The sequence below is a fragment of the Podarcis cretensis genome (assembly GCF_951804945.1).
Source record: "Podarcis cretensis genome assembly, chromosome: 1".
In the NCBI taxonomy this organism is placed as follows: domain Eukaryota; kingdom Metazoa; phylum Chordata; class Lepidosauria; order Squamata; family Lacertidae; genus Podarcis; species Podarcis cretensis.
The window spans coordinates 21141428-21162779 of NC_137170.1; the positions used below are offsets into that span (position 1 = coordinate 21141428).

Genomic DNA, 21352 nt, shown 5'->3' on the forward strand with positions numbered 1-21352 from the left:
TGTGATGAAAGTGAAGCACGGGTCACGTAACTTGCTATGAGCACATCCTGGAAGTTGCACTTCCCAGTTTTGTGTCAGAAAAAGTTGGACAGTATGGTGAGGTAACAGTAGTTAGTGGAAGGAAGTGAAGGAGAGAGGGCTAGCAAGTGGCTAATTTAGCCCATTAGTCCTGGTTTCTGAAGGCCTGATGTGCCAGGCTGGTGATTCTTTCCTCACTAAAGGATAGACCTATTCTGTATGACATCAGTTCAAGAGTCATTCTTCCAGAATGACCATTTCAGTAAACAAGGCTTGTCCAAGATAAATATTTGTTATGGGATTTCAGGCTTCTAACATAGTATCTTACATAGTTTATTGGTGGGAGGGGAAAACGCCCAGATGGAAAATATATTCCTGTGGACACACAATTCAGCATGTCAAAGTGCCTTCTTGATCCCAGGCAAGAAACCAGTACTTTAGGGGGGTGGGAATTAAGAGTCTTTTCCTTCAGATGAATTTAAATTCTAATTCAGAGCTTGTCTGGAGCCCGGGACAAATTCTGCCATGAAAGCTAACAGCTGGGCTTGAAGTTCCTATGACAGGCACCCTCTGCCATCACCATTCCCCACAAATTCTGCAGTCAATTAAGACAAAGTTAACCATCTGATATGACAAGACCCATCATTTAAGAGAATTTTAAGAAACTTTAAGAGATTGAGCTGGGGTGCCCTCATGTCCTATTTTTAAGAGACGAGTCCTCAACTTGAAGGGCTGCTAAGCCATAAAACTCACTGAGTTAACAGAATCTACCTCAGAGAGGATTGCTGCATGGATAAAACAAGAACAGTACCCTCCATCTTTGCCACCCTGAGCTGTTTGAAGAAGGATGGGATACCACATTGCTTGGCACCTCAGTACCCAAGGGAATGTCTCCTCCCATATGATGATACCCTTGACAATGGAGCCCCTCATCTGAGTGTCTTCTTCATCAGAAGCTGAGGGTGGCTTTGAGAAAGAGAACATTTCTCAGTGGTGTTCTTTAAGCTTAAGAATACCAGTTACTGGAAACCAAGAGAGACAGGAGGAGTGCTGCTGTGCTCAGGTGCTACTTGAAGACTTCACATATGCATCTGGTTGACCATGGCAATAGCAGGATGCTTGACTAGATGAGCCACTGGCCCTAATCCAGTAGGCTCGTCTTACATTCATTCTTGCTGGGTAGTGTACTGGTTATGAAATGCTCACCCAAGGGAAAGTGGCTTGGGAGTACCTACATTGTTGTCGTTTAGGCATCAAGCGAAGCCTTTTCTGTTCTCCCAGCTTTCATGGTAGTGTTAACTTCTGTATTTTGCTAGTCATGTTAGTACATTCTCAGCTCTTGAGATTTTATTGTGTTTTCTTAGTGTGGTTTTGTAATACGTGGCTGTATGTTCACTTGGATGTTATGACTTACTGTGGACTTCCGCTGCATATTATTGTGTTTTTAAACCTAAAATGTCACACCTAAAGAATTTTAATAGGGATGGGATTAATCACAGCATGAAGATGACTGCAATGGAAAGTCCCTCCCTAATCTTCTTCCCTGTGGACCCCCTAAATCTGTTCTAGGGGTTACCCCAATTCTCTGGAACAGATTCAGGACACACAGAGACTGAGGGATGGGGACAAAGTCCCAGTGCAATAAATGTTCCACTTGCACAGTTATTTAGTTGAACACTGCCCTAGGTGTCTAATACCAATACAGTGGTACCTCTGGTTAGGAACTTAATTCGTTCCGGAGGTCCGTTCTTAACCTGAAACCGTACTTAACCTGAGGTACCACTTTAACTAATGAGGCTTCCCGCTGCTGCACGATTTCTGTTCTCATCCTGGGGTAAAGTTCTTAACCCGAGGTACTACTTCCGGGTTAGCGGAGTCTGTAACCCGAAGTGTTTGTAACTTGAGGTGTTTGTAACCTGAGGTACCACTGTATACTTAAAAATCTTCTGTAGTACTATGTGATTTGAAGAAGTGAGCACAAAAGGAAAATGTGTAAGAGAAGCAGATCTTTTCAAATGAGCAACTGGGAAAACCCAGAGTTCTCTTCCTTTGGGGGAAGCTGGGGGAATTACTCTTCTTAATTGTCCATGTGAATCATTGTTACAGAAAGCTCTCAAAGTCTAGTGGTTTGAGAGCCTTTATCAGTGAATAAAGACACATCAGAGCTGGCCCTAAGCTCAGATAGCCAAATAGCTAAGGGGACCGATTGGGTTTCTAACATGTCTCTACTAGGCAAGCTTTGGAGAAGATTATTCTTATAATTGGGCAATGTGCTATTTGTAGCAAAGCCCCACAATACATCATCTTTCCATTTAAATTGTACCCTCGGTGCCTTACTTTCCCCAGGGTTGGCAGAAAATCTTAAGAGATCAGTGTCAAGCCCTTTACAAGACATTTAGGGAAAGAGTTTGAAAAGGGGTGTTTTAGTCTATGTTTTCTGTATTCACAAAAAAGATCCCTAGAAAAAGCTCAGGAAACAAATGAAATGATGCTTGTGGAAACTGATTTTGTTTGGCACAAACATATACTAGCTGCGGGAAAACTGAACAATGTTGTTTAAAGCAATCTTTAGGTTTCTGATCGCAGTATCCAACAGAGGGCTCTGCCAGATTGTCTTGTTTATTGAGCATTCATCTTGTTTGGATGGTGGTTTTAGGATGTCGCCCAACACTGCCATTATCCAATGCATTTTCCTGTCACTCTCCTTGCCACAAAAACCCCACTTCTTTTGGAAGTGGCTTTGTTGCGCAAGACCATCAACTCCACTTTGTATGAATGAATTATAGTGTGATGGTCTAGAAACAGCCGGACTCAACAGGAAAATCTCTCATTAATGTCTTTCAGTAAGAGGGGAACCAGAGCATGGCGGTGGGGGGTGCCACAGCTCAGCGGTAGAGCTCTGGCTTTGCATCCAGAAGGTCACAGGTTCAATCCTCCGGATCTCCAGTTTAAAACTGGGTCAGGTGGCAGGCAATGTGAAAGATCTCTGCTTCAGGTAGTGGACAGTCACTGCAACTCAAAGTTACCAATACGGGACTATATGAAAAATAGTCAGACCTGCTTTATAAGGCAGTTCCCTACATTTCCATCTTTCTACTCACCATCTTGTACATTTCAAGATTCTCTCAAGGTCATGCAAGTATTTGTGAACTCTGGGGGAAGATTAAGAACCTCGTATGCTTAAAAGGATACTAGAATCCATTCCAACTGATCTTGGCCCAGGACTAAGTTGTACAAACAGACCACATCTGTTTTCAGCAACAGATTATTGGGAAATAAAAAGGAAAGACTGAAAAACAGAAGAAACTCTAAAAATTTAGATTGCAAACAACCCAGAACTGTTTTTTGAGGGGGGGTCAGTTCCAGATCTCCCCACCCTACATCTTTTAATTAAGAAATTCAAAATAAACATGGATCAAAGTGGAACAGGTTCTCAGATGATGCTCCCTGAATCGAACTTGAACACTGGTGGTTTCCTATACCACAATGGAGGCCAGCAGTTCAGTTGAGGGGGCACAGGGCAAGTTGCCTGACACACAGTTCTCTGTCCTCCAAGACCTTGCATCACTCCCGGCCCCCCTGCAACTGCTGCCTGAGGCAGCCGCTTTATTCTGCCCAATGGGAGGGCTGGCCCTGCAGAGGATTGTTGTTTTAGGAGTCAGGAGAGGATGGGTTTCTTGCAGGACATTAATACTTTGCACAAGAAATGTAAAGGAAAAGAAGATTTAAGGTATGGCAGCCTGCTCATATTAAGGAAAGGAAGGCTTTTCGAGGGAAGAATAAATTCTTTCTAATGAAGCACTTATTGCTATGGAAGCAATTATTGAATTCAGAAAGCACACGACTGCACATGTGCCATGTATTCCGACCTTGTGGCTCAGCATCTCTTCACACCATTGTTTAAATGAGAGAGGCCCAACATCATAAATATTTATCATTAGTATGCAATAATGAAAAAAAGTATGCTGTGATCCTCCCCCCCAAAAGCTAGCACATTTGACACCTATGTAACTAATAATTCTTACATGGAATAATGTAGATTTTCCTCAATCGAGATTCAGAATGAGTGTGCAGTTCCCACTGGTTCCATGTTCTGCTAAGAAATAAAATTTTTATATTGCCCCTCCTGGCCCCCTTTGCCTCAGCAACCTTCACATTTATGCCTTGAAATGTATATGTGAAAGTGAGCTTGCTCACAAAGGAAATCTCTTTGCTATGGATAAAAATCATTGTTAAAAGTCAAGTACAAAAATGTTTTACTTAGTGAAAATAAAAATAAGTGCCCCAAATAGCAGGATGCTGTCAATAAATTCAGCGTGATACATTCAAAATATAAGAAAGAGAGAGAAAACTGAAAGAGAAATATAACAATGAAATTATATAAAGTGAAACAAACAAGACTAGCAACATACTAAGTAGGTTCAAGTTTGAATTTTAATTCATCATAAAATAAATATCTATTTCCCCTTTTGCTCATAGTCTTTGTTATAAATAACAATAGGATGCAAAAAACAGATAGATGTGTAATGTTTCATGCTTTAAAATGCTTATATTTGTGTGCTAAATTAGTTAAAGAACTAGGCCACTAATCATAAATTTGTTGGTTTTGATAACTTATAAAGCTATTTGCTTTTTAATCCCATATATAGTGGGGCTGGATTTTTTTTTTTGGGGGGGGGGGAATCTTGTATCTAAAAGAAAAATAAAATAAAATGTTGAAAGAGTTGTGGAGGATATGTCCTTTATTAATAATAATAATAAGTTAGTTACATTTTGTAAATGCTGTGGTGCAATGTTTATGGTTATAGTTTGCAAAAAACAGCCAGAACCAGTAAGTTTAAAATACAGTAATAAAATTTCCAACTAGAAAACCCCCACATTATGATGAATGGAGAGCATCAGAAGGCTGTATATTATCATTGTACTTGCTATTCCAGTATATCAAAAAAATACAATTTCTCCATATACTGAAAAGCAATACCAAGCAGCTTTTGCCCTTCTGTTCTATGGGAAGTTTCTGCCCTCCCTGAGCTCCCCAAATATATTTATTTGGTTAATTCTGCTTGTATTCTCCTATAATGAGTTCCCTCATTCATTTTTGCCATATTCCAAATCTTCTCGACCCACTCAAAGGTAGTGAGAGGGAAAAAGCTCCCCCCCAAATTCTTAGCAATTATTATTTTTGCTGCAGTAATCAAATTGATTACCACCCCTTGATCGCTGTCTATGATAACACCTTTTAAGTATCCAAGCAGAAATATCTTAGGAACACCTATCCAAATGGAGCGTAACATTTCTGAAATTATTTCAGAAACAGAATTCCTAAAAAAAAAGGGGGGGGCGACAATTCCAGAAAATGTAGGTGTAATCTGTTAGCAGATTAAAAACCAGTGCTGCCTGATATATATTTTTTCAGACAACAGTGCCCCCTCCCTCACTGCATGCTGCAGTGCAAATATTTTTAATATTCCTTTTGGGGGAGGGCAGTTTGTGGTACTATATAAGGAGCTGCTGTTCATGAATGTGTTGTAAGCTGCATTGCTTGCGTACAGTCTCTTGCATGTGTTTAAAGGGGCTTCCTGGATCAGGGCCAGTAAAGAAGAAGCCTTGTTCCGTAACTAATGTAATATCAAACCTAAAACCAGGGGGAGGGGGAATCTACAGCAACATACATCAACACATATGTACCTCCTCCACCCGCCCCAGCCACCCTTTCAGAACCTAGGTAAGGTAAAGGTAAAGGTACCCCTGCCCGTACGGGCCAGTCTTGACAGACTCTGGGGTTGTGCGCCCATCTCACTTAAGAGGCCAGGAGCCAGCGCTGTCTGGAGACACTTCCGGGTCACGTGGCCAGCGTGACATCGCTGCTCTGGCCAGAGCCAGAGCCAGAGCCAGAGCCGCACACGGAAACGCCGTTTACCTTCCCGCTGGTAAGCGGTCCCTATTTATCTACTTGCACCCGGAGGTGCTTTCGAACTGCTAGGTTGGCAGGCGCTGGGACCGAGCAGCGGGAGCGCACCCCGCCGCAGGGATTCGGACCGCCGACCTTTCGATCGGCAAGTCCTAGGCGCTGAGGCTTTAACCCACAGCGCCACCTGCGTCCCTAGGAAGTTGCATTACAATAAATCAGGTTGATTTGTCCATCTAAGTCAGTACTGCCCACATTCCCTGGTGTCAGACCCTTACATATCTACCCTGATCAGCTGTGATTCCTGCAACGTAGGGGGCAGAGCCGACACAAGACATTTCGGCACCCGAGGCAGACCCCAAAGCAGAACCCCACTCCCTGCCTGGGAAGAAGGAATGAGGGGAAAAATCTACATCAGGAACAAGAGAGGAAGAAAGATTGACATCGGGACCTGCTGCCCCCGTGGATTCTACCGCCTGAGGCGGTTGCATCCAGGACAGAGTGCCAGCCAAGCTCTGCTTAAAAACCTCCAAGGAAGGAGAGTCCACAACCTCCCCAGGGAGTCCATTCCACGGTCAAACAGCTCTTCTTGTCAGGAAGTTCTGTCTGGTTTTTAGCTGGAATCTCCTTTTTTTGTAACTTGAAGCCATTGGTTTGAGTTCTATCCTCCAGAACAGGAGAAAACAAGCTCGCTCCATCTTCCATGTGACAGCCCTTGAGATATTTGAAGATGGCTATCATATCGTCTCTCAGTCTCCTCTTATCCAAGCTAAGCATACCCTGTTCCCTCAATCATTCCCCAGACCCTTGATCATTTTGGTCGTCCTCCTCTGCACACGTTCCAGCTTGTCAATCAATTAAATTTACTGTACAAATGAATCAGCAGTGATTCTACTTAGACACAGAACATTTGTTTGGACAACATGCTGCGTAATGGTGAAGAGTACCCAGCTATCTAATTGGGGGAGAGGATCTGCAAAACAGAGTTTTGTCTCTCCACACCCTGCCTCTGGACTCCAGAAGGATATTTTCACATGGTCCCTTCCAAGACACCCTTAAGGCTTCATCCCTGGAGCAATTCTGGTCTATCTTAATTTAGCAGTCCAAACGCATAACAAGAGTGATACAGACAGGTTGATGGCAAACTCAGCTTGCACACTTCCATCCATGACCTTGCATTGCTGGTTAATTGTCGAATTAAATCAAAATAACAGAAAGCAGACCTTGGAAACAGCAATGGAATATCCATTTTTGAAATATACAAAATTAATTACCTCACATTGCTCTTGTAATTACCTCCCATATCATTGTGAAATGAATACAGGATGAGAGTATAATGTTAAATAAAAAGTCAACACACACACATTATTTAAAAGTTCTTTGCAGAAGGTAAATATATCCCTTTGCCCCTCCCCACTTTATATATTTGAAAACCCTTTAAAACTATGAAATGGAGGTGGGCATTTTCTTTTTTTCCATTTTGTTTATCTTAAACAAAAAGCAAAAAAACCAAACACCTCCTTTGAGAGTCCTGCTGTCAGGGACAATTCACATTCTAGTATTGCTACTGGGCTTACAGTTTGATGTGGGCAGTGACCTGTCTCTAAATAGGTATATTTACAATTGCATCCCCAAGGTGGCTGACTGTCAGGTGTTGAGAATGAAGCATTTTCTGCCATTACCTGCAGCAATGACTCTACTCAGTTTAGTAAATACATCGCAACGTCCCTCTATAGAATGGCATCCCCAGACAGAATGAACCAGCCCAAGGCTTGTATATCCCCCTAAGAATATCAACATGCCTTCTGCAGTGAAACTTGGCGAAGTGCCTTAATGTGAGATAACTGGATGTTCATTCAAGTTTTAGATGTTGGACTGTGATTTGAGATTTAACAGTACTATGAGGTTTATATCACTGCCGCAACACAATAAGCAGAAGAATGTACAGATGACCTTGCAGACAACTTCATTGTCCAGAAAGTGGGAGAAGCAACAAGAGGAACAGCCATTTTAGATCTGGTCCTAACCAGTGTTGATGACCTGGTTAGTGGGGTAGAAGTGAAAGGATCATTAGGCGCGAGTGATCATGCTCTTCTGAAGTTTACTATACAGCGGAAAGGAGCAGCCAAGCATACTAGGACTCAATTTCTTGACTTTAAGAAAGCCGACTTCATAAAACTTAGGGAAGTGCTGGGTGAGATCCCATGGACAGTAATACTAAAAGGAAAGGGAGTTCATGATGGCTGGGAGTTTGTTAAGAGGGAGATAGTAAAAGCACAACTTCAGGCAATACCAATGAGACGGAAACATGGAAGGTGCCTAAAGAAGCCAGGGTGGCTATCTAAAGAACTTTTAACTGAGTTAAGATTAAAAAAGGATGTGTACAAAAAAATGGAAAAGGGGGGAAACCACCAAAGAGGAATTCAAACAAATAGCCAGCACGTGTAGACACAAAGTCAGAAAAGCTAAAGCATAGAATGAACTCAGGCTTGCTACAGAGGTTAAAAGCAACAAAAAAGGCTTTTATGGGTATGTTCGTAGCAAAAGGAAGAACAAAGAAACAGTGGGGTCACTCAGAGGAGAAGATGGTGAAATGCAAACAGGGGACACAGAAAGGGCTGAACTCCTCAATGCCTTCTTTGCCTCAGTCTTCTCCGATAAAGAAAACAATGCCCGACCTGAAGAATTTGGAGCAAATGATTCAGCAGAGGAAACACAGCCCAGAATAACTAAGGAGATAGTACAAGAATACTTGGCTAAGTTTAGATGTATTCAAGTCTCCAGGGCCAGATGAACTGCATCCAAGAGTATTAAAAGAACTGGCAGATGTGATCTCAGAACCACTGGCAGTCATCTTTGAGAATTCCTGGAGAACAGGCGAAGTCCCGGCAGACTAGAGGAGGGCAAATGTTGTCCCTATTTTCAAAAAGGGGAAAAGAGAGGACCCAAATAATTACCGCCCAGTCAGTCTGACATCAATACCAGGGAAGATTCTGGAGCAGATCATTAAGCAAACAGTCTGTGAGCAACTAGAAAGGAATGCTGTGATCACCAATAGTCAGCATGGATTTCTGAAAAATAAGTCATGTCACACTAACCTGATCTCGTTTTTTGACAGAATTACAAGCCTGGTAGATGAAGGGAACACAGTGGATGTAGCCTACCTTGATTTCAGCAAGGCATTTGACAAGGTGCCCCATGATATTCTTGTAAAGAAGCTGGTAAAATGCGGTCTTGACTATGCTACCACTCAGTGGATTTGTAACTGGCTGACTGACTGAACCCAAAGGGTGCTCATCAATGGTTCCTCTTCATCCTGGAGAAGAGTGACTAGTGGGGTGCCACAGGGTTCTGTCTTGGGCCCAGTTTTATTCAACATCTTTATCAACGACTTGGATGATGGACTCAAGGGCATCCTGATCAAATTTGCAGATGACACCAAACTGGGAGGGATGGCTAACACCCCAGAGGACAGGATCACACTTCAAAACGACCTTGACAGATTAGAGAACTGGGCCAAAACAAACAAGATGAATTTTAACAGGGAGAAATGCAAAGTATTGCACTTGGGGAAAAAAATGAGAGGCACAAATACAAGATGGATGACACCTGGCTTGAGAGCGATGTACTGCTCATCATTCCACTGCGTAAAAGACTCTGCAAAAACAACAAGCAGTACATGTGAAAAGGATCTAGGAGTCTTGGTTGACCACAAACTTGACATGAGCCAACAGTGTGACGCGGCAGCTAAAAAAGCCAATGCAATTCTGGGCTGCATCAATAGGAGTATAGCATCTAGATCAAGGGAAGTAATAGTGCCACTGTATTCTGCTCTGGTCAGACCTCACCTGGAGTACTGTGTCCAGTTCTGGGCACCACAGTTCAAGAAGGACACTGACAAACTGGAACGTGTCCAGAGGAGGGCTACCAAAATGGTCAAAGGCCTGGAAACGATGCCTTATGAGGAACGGCTACGGGAGCTGGGCATGTTTAGCCTGGAGAAGAGGAGGTCAAAGGGGTGATATGATAGCCATGTTCAAATATATAAAACAATGTCACATAGAGGAGGGAGAAAGGTTGTTTTCTGCTGCTCCAGAGAAGCGGACATGGAGCAATGGATCCAAACTACAAGAAAGAAGATTCCACCTAAACATTAGGAAGAACTTCTTGACAGTAAGAGCTGTTCGACAGTGGAATTTGCTGCCAAGGAGTGTGGTGGAGTCTCCTTCTTTGGAGGTCTTTAAGCAGAGGCTTGACAACCATATGTCAGGAGTGCTCTGATGGTGTTTCCTGCTTGGCAGGGGGTTGGACTCAATGGCCCTTGTGGTCTCTTCCAACTCTATGATTCTATGATTCTATGACATTAACGATCCATTCAGTCAAACATCCTGTTTCCTATTTGGGGCTGATTCCTTCCAGACTGTTGTCAGACCCACTAGCCAAGAACCACAGTGCTGCATAGAGATATAACCCTCATACATTCCTAATTATTCTTATTCTTATTTATTTATTTACACCCAGCCTTTCCCCCTGACAGGGACTCAAGGTGGCTTACAGGTAAAATAGGAACAGCTAAAAACAAGGTGAGAAAAAATAATTAAAAACAATTAAACATTAATATAATTAATATTGTATATAAATAATAGAGATCTATTAAAAACATAATTACAATAAAAACAGCACAGCACCAGCCCTTGTTGTTATAACAGTAATCTTAGCCTAACTGCTATAACCATTTCTTTTATTTATGCCATTTCTCCAACCCCACTCATCCGGGTTATGAAATCTGGGAGGTGTGTCAACCATCATCTTAGACCCACCTCCCCACGAAAAATTAGGACCATGTCATTTAATTGGTATTTTCTTCGAATCAACAAAAAGTGCACCAACCTTAAACACTGGAAAGAAAACATGTTCCAGAAAAATCTGGGCAGAAGTCCCCCAAAAACTGCTTCCCCCCAAACTGACAACCCACATTTAGCATCACTTCTGAACTTACCTGTGTGACAGGTAAGGACTGTTTATCCTTCCCCTTCCCTTTCCCAGCCATTGATGCACTACATATCACAAACGTTCCTTTTGTCCTTAACAGGGAAAAGCTATGGCGTTCTGAATCGTTAACTTTAGAAAAGGGAAAAGTCTTTTCCTCCCTCTCTCATATTATAGGAACTAGAGGTCATCAAATGAAGCTGAATTTTGGAAGATTCAGGACAGGCTAAAGAAAGTATTTTTTCACATCCTGCAGAGGCCTTTGAGACGGCAGGCCTGCAAGCATCAGGACATCAGTGCAACAGCGCTTTTCCTACTTGTGATTTCCAGCAACTGGCACTGCCTCAGACGCATAGTCGTCATAGCTAGGCCATCAATGGCTTCTAGCCATGTTTGCCATGTTTTTCCTCTTCTTTGGAAGGCAGTACGCTTCTGAATACCAGTTTCTGGGAAGCACAAGACCCCGCTTGCCAGTTATGCCACTGTGAGAACAGGATGCTGGACAAGGTGGGCCATTGGCTTGATGTTCTTAATCCCTTCCATTTTAGACCAAAAGCAGAAGCTGGTCACATGTGTTAATCCCTGCCTTCTGTTTGAGAAGTAGAAGCATGATTTTTTTTATTAAACAAAAGCCATGGAACCAAGAAACCAAGCTCTGTTCCGTTACCATCACCACACATAAGCAAAGTACTCCTCTGGCGAGCACTGCATCCTGAAATCTTTGCAAATAAACTGATAAAGTGTTAAGCTCTGCTGTAAAGAAGAATTAAAAGCCAGCTCTGAGATGTAATACAGGAACCATATGAGAAGCTTTTCCCTTCAACCAGAGCCTCAGAGAAAAATCATAAGAGATCTGTTTAGTTTTGTAACATTTGCCTGGAAAGGAGGTTGAGTAAACTCGCCCTTGCACTGTTTATGTGTGTGCAGTTAACATTTTGTGCGGTTAATGTAAATATTTCTTTTTAAAAACAAAAATGCATGGGGCACATTAAGTTTACATTGTTGGTTATTTTATTCACAGTGCTGAAAATTCAGCCTGAAAAATAACCAGCCCAACCTATGACTCAATCTGTGCCTTTCAGTAATCTTTTCTGAGAGCATTTGCTATTAATTGAATTACCGTCGCTGTGCATTGGTGAGCCAATTAATTCTAGGGCCTCGTGACATATGCACGTTTCTTCATGATCTCAGTTTTAAGAGAGAGAGAAAATGTGATTTCATGAGGTGCTATTCAAGTACCTTTTACTCTTGAATAGACCCACTGAAACGAACAAACCTAACTTAAGCGATGTTCATTAATTTCAAAGGACCTTCTCTGAGCAAGACTTAGTTGAATGCTACTCATGACTTCCCAAAATGGCTGCCATGCATTCTTCCTTGAAATAACTTGAAGCAGTAATTGATTCAAGGTATGCATTGACTCTTTGTGGTGACTGGGTAACAAGGTAAATCGGGGTGATTCGGCAGATGGGGTCTTCCCCTCACCTCATGAGTTGAAGCTTGATGCCAATAACATCTTTGAATTGGATCAGGGCCACACATAGCACCCTATCTTGACTTTCTACTGTGAGATGAGCTCCATTAGGTCTTTCTCCTTGAATTGTTTCTATTCCAGCTGGTTATTTTAAGACTTTCGAGAACTAGTAGCTGACTTTCCTTGTTTACTTTCCCTCTCCATTTTCCCCTTTGTATGGTGTCTTTTATGGTGCAAGCCAGTGGGCAAAGGCTGTCTGGTTTTTACTGATCTTATGCAAGCTTCTCCGAGAGCCTTATTGATGGATGAGCACATGTAAAATAAAATGCTTAAAACAGACAAACAAGCAGCTCTGACAGCCTGAATATATCAATGGTTTGAGTACAGGCAAAAAGAAATTTTTGACTGATACACAAGATTATTTATTACTTATGTATTGCATTTACCGTACTTTTTGCTCTACAAGACGCACCAGACCATAAGACGCACCTAGTTTTTGGAAGAGGAAAACAAGAAAAAATATATTCTGAATCCCAGAAGCCAGGACAGCAAGCGGGATCGCTGCGCAGCGATCCCTCTTGCTGTCCTGGCTTATGGGATAGCCGTGCGCAGCCTCTCCCGGGCAAGGGGAGCCTTCATCCCCTGCCCGGGAGAGGCTGCACGTGGCTAAGGCTCCCCCAAGTGCTGCATTCCCTTTAAAGAGCGTGCGGAGTGTGTGTGTGGCTCTTAGGGGCTTTTCCCAGGGGAGGGTGAAGGGCTGCCTTTCTCCCTCCTTGGGGAAAAGCCCCCAAGAGCCGCACACACACTCCACGCGGCTCTTTAAAGGGAGCACTGAGCAGAGCCTCCAGCCTGCATTCGCTCCATAAGATGCACACACATTTCCCCTTAATTTTTAGGAGGGGAAAAGTGCGTCTTATAGAGGAAAAATACGGTACATATTTTTCTTCATTGAGCTCAAGGTTGTTCTCTCCCTCATTAGTTCCTCACAACAACCCTGTAAGTAGGTTAGGCTGAAAGGCAGTGACTGGACCAAGATCAGCCAGTGAGAGTATAATGTCTGAGTTAGGATTTGAACCCTAGTCTCCCAAGTCCTAGTCCAACATAAGGGGTCTCTGTAGTATAGTGTATTTTAAAATGGGGTTTTAGAGTTTTTTAGGGGTTTTTGAATGTTTTATGTAGTTTTATGTAGTTTTTATGTAGTTTTATGGTAATTTTATGTAGTTTTTATGTAGTTTTATGTAGTTTTGCAATTTCATTGTTCCACAAGGGACAATGACAATAAAGATATCGTATCGTAACACTCTCACCACTACACTGAATCTGTAACCTCTTTTGACCTCTTTTTGCTGATGTAGTTCATTTTGCCAATACATAAGAGACCGCCCTTATGTGGGCCATTGATAAGCTTTCCTCCCCACAAGGCTGCCCCCTTGCCTCAGAGCTCCCGTTCTCCCAAACCATGGGTACGCAAACTAAGGCCCGGGGGGCAGATGTGGCCCAATCACCTTCTAAATCCAGCCTACGGACAGTCTGGGAATCAGCATGTTTTTACATGAGTAGAATGTGTGCTTTTATTTAAAATGCATCTCTGGGTTATTTGTGGGGCATAGGAATTTGTTCTCCCCCAAAAAAACATATATAGCCCGACCCCCCACAAGGTCTGAGGGACAGTGGGCTGGCCCCCAGCTGAAAAAGTTTGCTGACCCCTTCCCCAAACATTCGGTAGAGCTTAAATGATGCAACTAGGTTGGTTTAGGAGTCTTTACTTGAAGAGATGCTCTACCTCCATTGTTGACAGATGTCCCCTGAAGCCCAGCAGAGAGAGCACTTTCCCTACAGGCAATGAAAGATGTCTTTTATTCAAGGAGGCGTATGGTGACTATTGTAGCTAGGAGGCTGTTCTAAGAGAGCGGCTATTTTAACAATATTTATGCACACAGGCTCAGTTGACTGCGGCTTCATGGAGAACCACACCCCACATCTGCATGGAAGGATTTGGAGATAAGGGCCCCAAGAAATGGGAGTGGCTCTGTGAGCATGCAAGGTTACAGAGATGCATCCTCAGATCACTTGCCTCATAAGAAACGCTCTTGCACATTTGGGAAAACGAGAATGCTGCGGACAGCGACAGGCAAAAACCCCCCAAACTCTTCTGAAGCCTGCCTGACAGTTGCATACAAGCTTCAAGAGAAAAGAGCTATGTGGTTCGATGCAGAAAGGCTGTCTAATTAGCGCTGCGATTTGCATTTCAAATGCATCAGAGTAAAACGGCAACACAGGGCTTTCTCAAACAGATGCTCTCAGGCAGGCTGCTGTTCCACTGGGCTAATGACTGTCATACATAATTAGGTCACTGATTTCAGAGGGTTATGGGGTTTACCTTCCTAGCAGGAAAATGTTTACAGTGTATAATGAAAAGGGGTGGGGGAAATGTGCTCGAAACCCAGTACCATAATGAGCGTAAATGATAGGTTTTTGGGTACAGTATTTCCATTGAAATAAAAACACCAATGCATGATAGAATGATTTAAGGAAGAGCATAAAGAGATTCAATTGCGGTAACCTAGAATGCTGGCTGCCAGTAAAGACAGAAGAAGTAGCCACTGATAGTGTTAGTCTCCATGAACTGGTATAATCCTCTTGAAGGCACATTGGCTTGGTGGCCATCACGACCTCTACTGGGAGCAAATTCATAGATTAACTATGTGCTGTGTGACTGTTGGGCTATGAACGACTCTCGTTTAAATGGCCCTACTATATGTAGGCTAGGGATGCGGGTGGCGCTGCGGGTTAAACCACAGAGCCTAGGACTTGCTGATCAGAAGGTCGACGGTTTGAATCCCTGCAACGGGGTGAGCTCCCATTGCTCAGTCCCAGCTCCTGCCAACCTAGTAGTTCGAAAGCACGTCAAAGTGCAAGTAAACCGCTCCAGCGGGAAGGTAAACAGTGTTTCCGTGCGCTGCTCTGGTTCGTCAGAAGCGGCTTAGTCATGCTGGCCACATGACCCGGAAACTGTACGCCGGCTCCCTTGGCCAGTAAAGCGAGATGAGCGCTGCAACCCCAGAGTCGGCCACAACTGGACCTAATGGTCAGGGGTCCCTTTACCTTATATGTAGGCTATAGAAGCTGTGGTCTACTGCTGAGGGGGGCAGGAGAAGAGAAGAGGAAAGCAAGTCTTTAGCCACCAGTTATGTCTATGTCCCATCCAGAAATTATAGGCAGAGACATTTGGGCAAATTTTAAAAAATCCACCCGGACACAATATTTACCCCTGAAAAAAAGGACGTGTCCTGGAAGAAGAGGACACATGGCAACTCAACACTATCACTATGTTCTATGGGAGGTAGTACATCTCAGAATGCCAGTTGCTGAGAGCGCTGTTGTGCTCACGTCCTGCTTTCAGGCTTCTCAGCAGCATCTGGTGGACTATTGTGAGAACAAGATGCTGGACAAGTTGGGCCTTGGAAGGACTGTTGCTTAATCTAGAAGGCTCTTCCTATGGTCTTAGTACAAAGGTGAGTCCCTAGAAATTTTAGTTGCTGGCATTCCCATTTCATCATTTGCCTAAAAGAGGATGGGAATCCAGGGGAAGGACTTTGCTAAACTTGAATAATAAATAATATAATAATAATAATTTTTTATTTATACCCCGCCCTTCCCGGTTTAAAAACTGGGCTCAGGGTGGCTAACAACAAATTTAAAACACTTAATTATAAAAGCAGCATAAAATACAGTATAAAAACATGAATAACAATAAAATTCAAAAATCAATTTAGGGGAAACAAGCATTAGATAATCCCCAGGGCTAGCTGGCTGAATTGGTCCTACCTGGGCCAGCGAGGAGGCCAGGGGAGAATTAGCTGTTGGGTCTCAGAGCGGGTGATCTTCATAAAAGGGGAGGGGGAGGGAAGGGAAGGGAAATAAAAGATCAGGCTGAGTTCAAATTAAAGGCCAGGCGGAATAGCTCTGTCTTACAGGCCCGACGGAAGGAGGTTAAATCCTGAAGGGCCCTAGTCTCATGGGACAGAGCATTCCACCAGGTCGGAGCCATCAGTGAAAAGGCCCTGGCTCTGGTGGAGGCCAGTCTGACTTCCTTAGGACCCGGGACCTCTAAACTATGGTTGAAGAGCTAACAGGAATGGTCTGTGCCTCAGGAGGTTGTGGACTCCCCTTGCTTGAAGGTTCTTAAGCAGACGTTAGATGGCCATCTGTCATGGACGCTTTAGCTGAGATTCCTGCATTACAGGGGAGTTGGACTAGAGGACCCTTGGGGTCCCTCAACCCCACTATTCTATGATTCTAATTTCTACAGCTGCAACTTGAAGAACTGTCTTAGACTGCAGTCTTGCACCTTTTTGCTCACTCTGTCACCAATCACAATTAGAAGCACACACCCCTTCCCCCCAAAAACCCCCAACTGCATTTAGTTTTTATTTAAAAAGGAAAGTCTAGAGATCAGTTGTGGATCTTGGGAAAACATCCAGTTTGGCTCCCGGTGCACAGTTTAAGTGACGTGTGCAAAACTGCTATGATTTCGCTGCTCTCTGAACAAAGGCTTAGCATGCTCAGGAGAAGCTACTGGTGTACTTGGATGAAAAGGAAAAATGCTCAGATTAAGAAGCTTATTGTTAAGGCTATCGGGTGGTTGCTCGAGAGCAATCAGGCAAGATGCCTCACTGGTCTGTTCTAAAGCTTCATTATTGGTGCTAAAAACCTTTACAATGCAGAGCGCCTCTATTCCATGTCTTGCTCATTCACCAGCAGAATCTGAGAGTGGGTGGTCCTTGAATCTTCGCCAGCAGAGTAGTTTCTTGACCCCCAGTCTGCACCTCCCCTCTCTGCGCGAAGGCCTACTGCGCAAGGAAGGCTTGGGTAAAGGGGGACCTCCCTACTCCCTGCTTTGCTCAGGCAAGGTGTCCTGGCACCGCCTTGCATCCTCCGAGCGCTGCATCTCCTCCCCACTAGAGGCGTGGCTTCCATCCTCCGCTGAGGAAGTGCTGCTTCCCACGATTTTCGGGGGCTCTCTGTAATCCATCCGCCTTTCCCTCTCTCGCCCCTGAGCCGATGGCAGTTCCCTGACACTTATCAAAAGAGTTACCCAGTCCAACAAGCTATTGATGGTGCTATCATTATTTCTCTTAAAGCACTACTGTGCTGTTATGGATGAAAGAATGAGATCATTTAAGAGTAAATAGAATGGCTCGAAGGCAAGGAAGAGATGGTGGCAGATGAAAGAATCAGATGAAAGAAAAACAAAGAGCGATGCTCCCATATTTATAAGCTAAAAAAATCATCTTCTTTACTTGTTCATTCAATGGCCTTTCCCAGAAACGAAAAGTATGGGTAAATATACCAATGTATAGCTTTCAGCAAAGAAACAAAGACTTGTTGCATTACACGAAAATGTACCTGCTTAGAACTCTAAGATGCATCTATGTGACCTGATTGGTTTTTCTCCAAGCTGCTATTGCCAGCACATCTGCTTTTGCTCCATTCCACGCTACAAAGCTTTTCATCTGAAGGAGTGGCTGCTGTGAGCCATAGCTAACACAGCGACTGCAAGATGGGTAGCTGCTTCCCACACAAAAGCAAGGCCCTGTCAGTTCTATTTCCAAGCGGCCACCACATATGCTATTTTAACACAAGAACTTGGCTTGCGTCCCAAGTTGCGTCCTCCAATTAAGACCCAGTCAGCAAACACCAACACAGCACAGATACAACGGAGTGAATGATCTGAAGTGGTAAAAATATTGTCTGTAGAATTCAACTAGCAACCTTTGAGACAAGCATTACAGAAGTCTTTACCGTTACGAATGGGTTGTGTTTGCTTCCTACATCAGCTTCCATTCACCGGAGAGGTAGGCCACATTTGCTGTACATTTAAAGCTACCGCTTTTAACAGTCATGGTTTCCTCTCCCAAAAATTATGGGAGCTGTAGTTTGCTAATGGTGCTGAGAGCTGTTGTTTATCTCACAGAGCTACAATTCTCAGCGTTTCCTGTCAAGAGGCATTGTTACCCCACTTTTAAAGGTAAAGGTAAAGGTACCCCTGCCCGTACGGGCCAGTCTTGACAGACTCTGGGGTTGTGCGCCCATCTCACTTAAGAGGCCAGGGGCCAGCGCTGTCCAGAGACACTTCCGGGTCACGTGGCCAGCGTGACATCGCTGCTCTGGCCAGAGCCAGAGCCAGAGCCAGAGCCGCACACGGAAACGCCGTTTACCTTCCCGCTGGTAAGCGGTCCCTATTTATCTACTTGCACCCGGAGGTGCTTTCGAACTGCTAGGTTGGCAGGCGCTGGGACCGAGCAGCGGGAGCGCACCCCGCCACAGGGATTCGAACCGCTGACCTTTCGATCGGCAAGCCCTAGGCGCTGAGGCTTTAACCCACAGCGCCACCTGCGTCCCACCCCACTTTTAAGAACTTTTAAAATAGTGGGTATAAGACAGGCCCTGGCAGATTGAGTGGATGAGACCAATAGTGGGTCCAACAGTCAAGAAGGCGGCTTCTGCAAATGCTGTAGAGGGAAGTGAGGAACAGAAGGAGAACTCTGACTCTCATGTTTCTCCCCAGTCCAAGGTCTCCAAGGAAGGAGCTCACACATCCCAGGTATCTCTCACTCCCCATCAGCCAACCACCTGTACAGAGATCACACCAAGTGAAAATTAACAGAGATGCAATGGAGGTTTGTTTGTTTTTACTTTCAGGGTGCCCTGCTTTCACAAAGTGACTTATGAGACTCTAAAGCACATGACATTACAATTGCAAAGCTGCCAGTCTGTACAGGTAACACTGGCCTAGATGAAACCTGCATGCGAAGATGGGCTTTGGCAGATTGAGCGGACAAGACCAAACAGTCAAGAAGGCAGTTTTTGCACATGCTGTAGTGAGGGGCAGATGGGGTTCGTCAACATGGGAAAGTAGCCCATCTAGGAGAAGGAAAACTCTGATCCTAAACCTCTACTGCCTTGCAGGATATCTTTGAGAGAAGAAAAGGCTAAGCAGTAAACCCCACACAAATCTGGAGAGGAGGAGGAGGAGGAGGAGGAGGAGGAGGAGGAGGAAGAAGAAGAAGAAGAAGAAGAAGAAGAAGAAGAAGAAGAAGAAGAAGAGGAGGAGGAGGAGGAGGAGGAGGAGGAGGAGGAGTCTGGATCTTATATTCTGCTTTATCATTACCCAAAAGAGTCTCAAAGCGGCTAACAAATTCCTTTCCCTTCCTCCCCCACAACAAACACTCTGTGAGGTGAGTGGGGCTGAGAGACTTCAGAGAAGTGTGACTAGCCCAAGGTCACCCAGCAGCTGCATGTGGAGGAGCAGAGACGCGAACCCGATTCACCAGATTATGAGTCTACCGCTCTTAACCACTACACCACTTTGGTGCTGCTAATGCAGTGGTTCAACTTCACTCCTGGAGGTGCACTCCATGATGCCAACAACAATGGCAACCCCCAGCAACCCCTGGCCATTGGCCATGCTTTCTGGGGCTGCGTGGAGCTTTGGTTCAGCAACTTCTAGAAGGCCAAATGTCCCCCACACTTGATACAGAGCCGTCACACTGAGAGCCTAGCAGGCCTTGGCTCAGTAATAAAGCATGAAAATTCGTCTGCATGAAAAAGTCTCACATTCAATCCATCGCCTGAAACCCTGGAGAGCGGGGTCTAGCCAGTACAGATAATACTGAGCTAGATAGACCAATCATCAGACTAAGTTTATGACATTTTTCTATGTTCCGCTGATATTGCTGGACAGAGGACATTGTTAATGGGTTTCCCCAGAGGGTCTGAGCACCAGAACTTCTACGTTAGGCATCAGACCTCATGCCCCTTAGTCCTGCACTTAAAATTCAATATACTGATGGGCCACTGCGACAGAGCACCCATCCACCTGCCACCTTAATTTGCCCAGAGGCACTCTATAAAAATCTATGCAAATTTGTGCCATGGGCCTGTGAAACATCTCTTAAATCTGTTTTTAAGAGCAAACGTCTTAAACCATACGGCAGGCTGCCCTTCCATTAGAAAGTTTGCAAATATTTGTTGCAAGTATTTCCAATTTGTTATGAATTCTATCCTGAGCCTCTCTGTAAAAATATTCAAGGGTGCCTCAGTATTGTATGGAGACTTCCAAGAAAGTGTGTGCATGCACACACACACACACACACACACACACACACTTTGCTGCATTCTGTGTGCAAGGCTGATGATCTACAGAGGAAGGCAAGGTGTTTCGCAGCAAAAGTTTCTATTGGCCGATTCCTGTTTTTTCCATCTCTGAGCACACTTGCCAGGAAAGCATGCCATCTGCCTTACCTTCAGCACGAAATCTGTCATTAAAATGTCTGATTTCAGTCTCCTAGCCATCTGTCATTTCCATGGTATGTTCAAGCTAGCAGTGTGAAATTTAAGAGTTGCAAAAATGGCAGCTCCCCCCCCCCACCTCGTTGTTTTGGCAAAGGCTATTCCACTAATAGGTCATTTCACAGGTGCTAGCAATGCCTAAGACATCTGTTTCAGTTGCGTCCTCACATGCCCTTTCATTGCTTCTTACCATTATAGTGAACTGGGATTTAAACCGGGAGAGGAGGGCTAACTAAAAGCGATGGGGTAGAAGACTGCACAAACTAAACGCAAAGCAGAACCGTGCTACATGGAACAGCTCTGCGTACTGAGCCATGTGGGTGAATCATGGCATCACAACTCTTAGATAATGGTTTGTGTTGCCATGATTGACGTGTGCCCAAAACCATGTGCAGAGACATATTAAGTAGGTCTAAAAACTAAATCAGCCTTTGCCTACCTGGTGCTTTCCAGAGGTTGTGTGACTCCCAATTTCCCATCAGCCCCAGCCAGCATGACCTATGACCTGGGATGATAAGAGCTGAAGCCCAATCATCTCCAGAGGGCACCAGGTTGTGGAAGACTGAATCAACAAACTCAATGAGAAAGAATGGACTTGTTCAGGCAGC

The 21352-nt window shown here is 44.2% G+C and overlaps 1 protein-coding gene across 1 annotated transcript in view; it reads right to left on the reverse strand.

Moving 5' to 3' along the window:
• Positions 1–21352, reverse strand: part of LOC307200755 (uncharacterized protein C14orf132) — a 36594-nt gene that overhangs the window by 1042 nt on the left and 14200 nt on the right. The window lies entirely within an intron of this gene.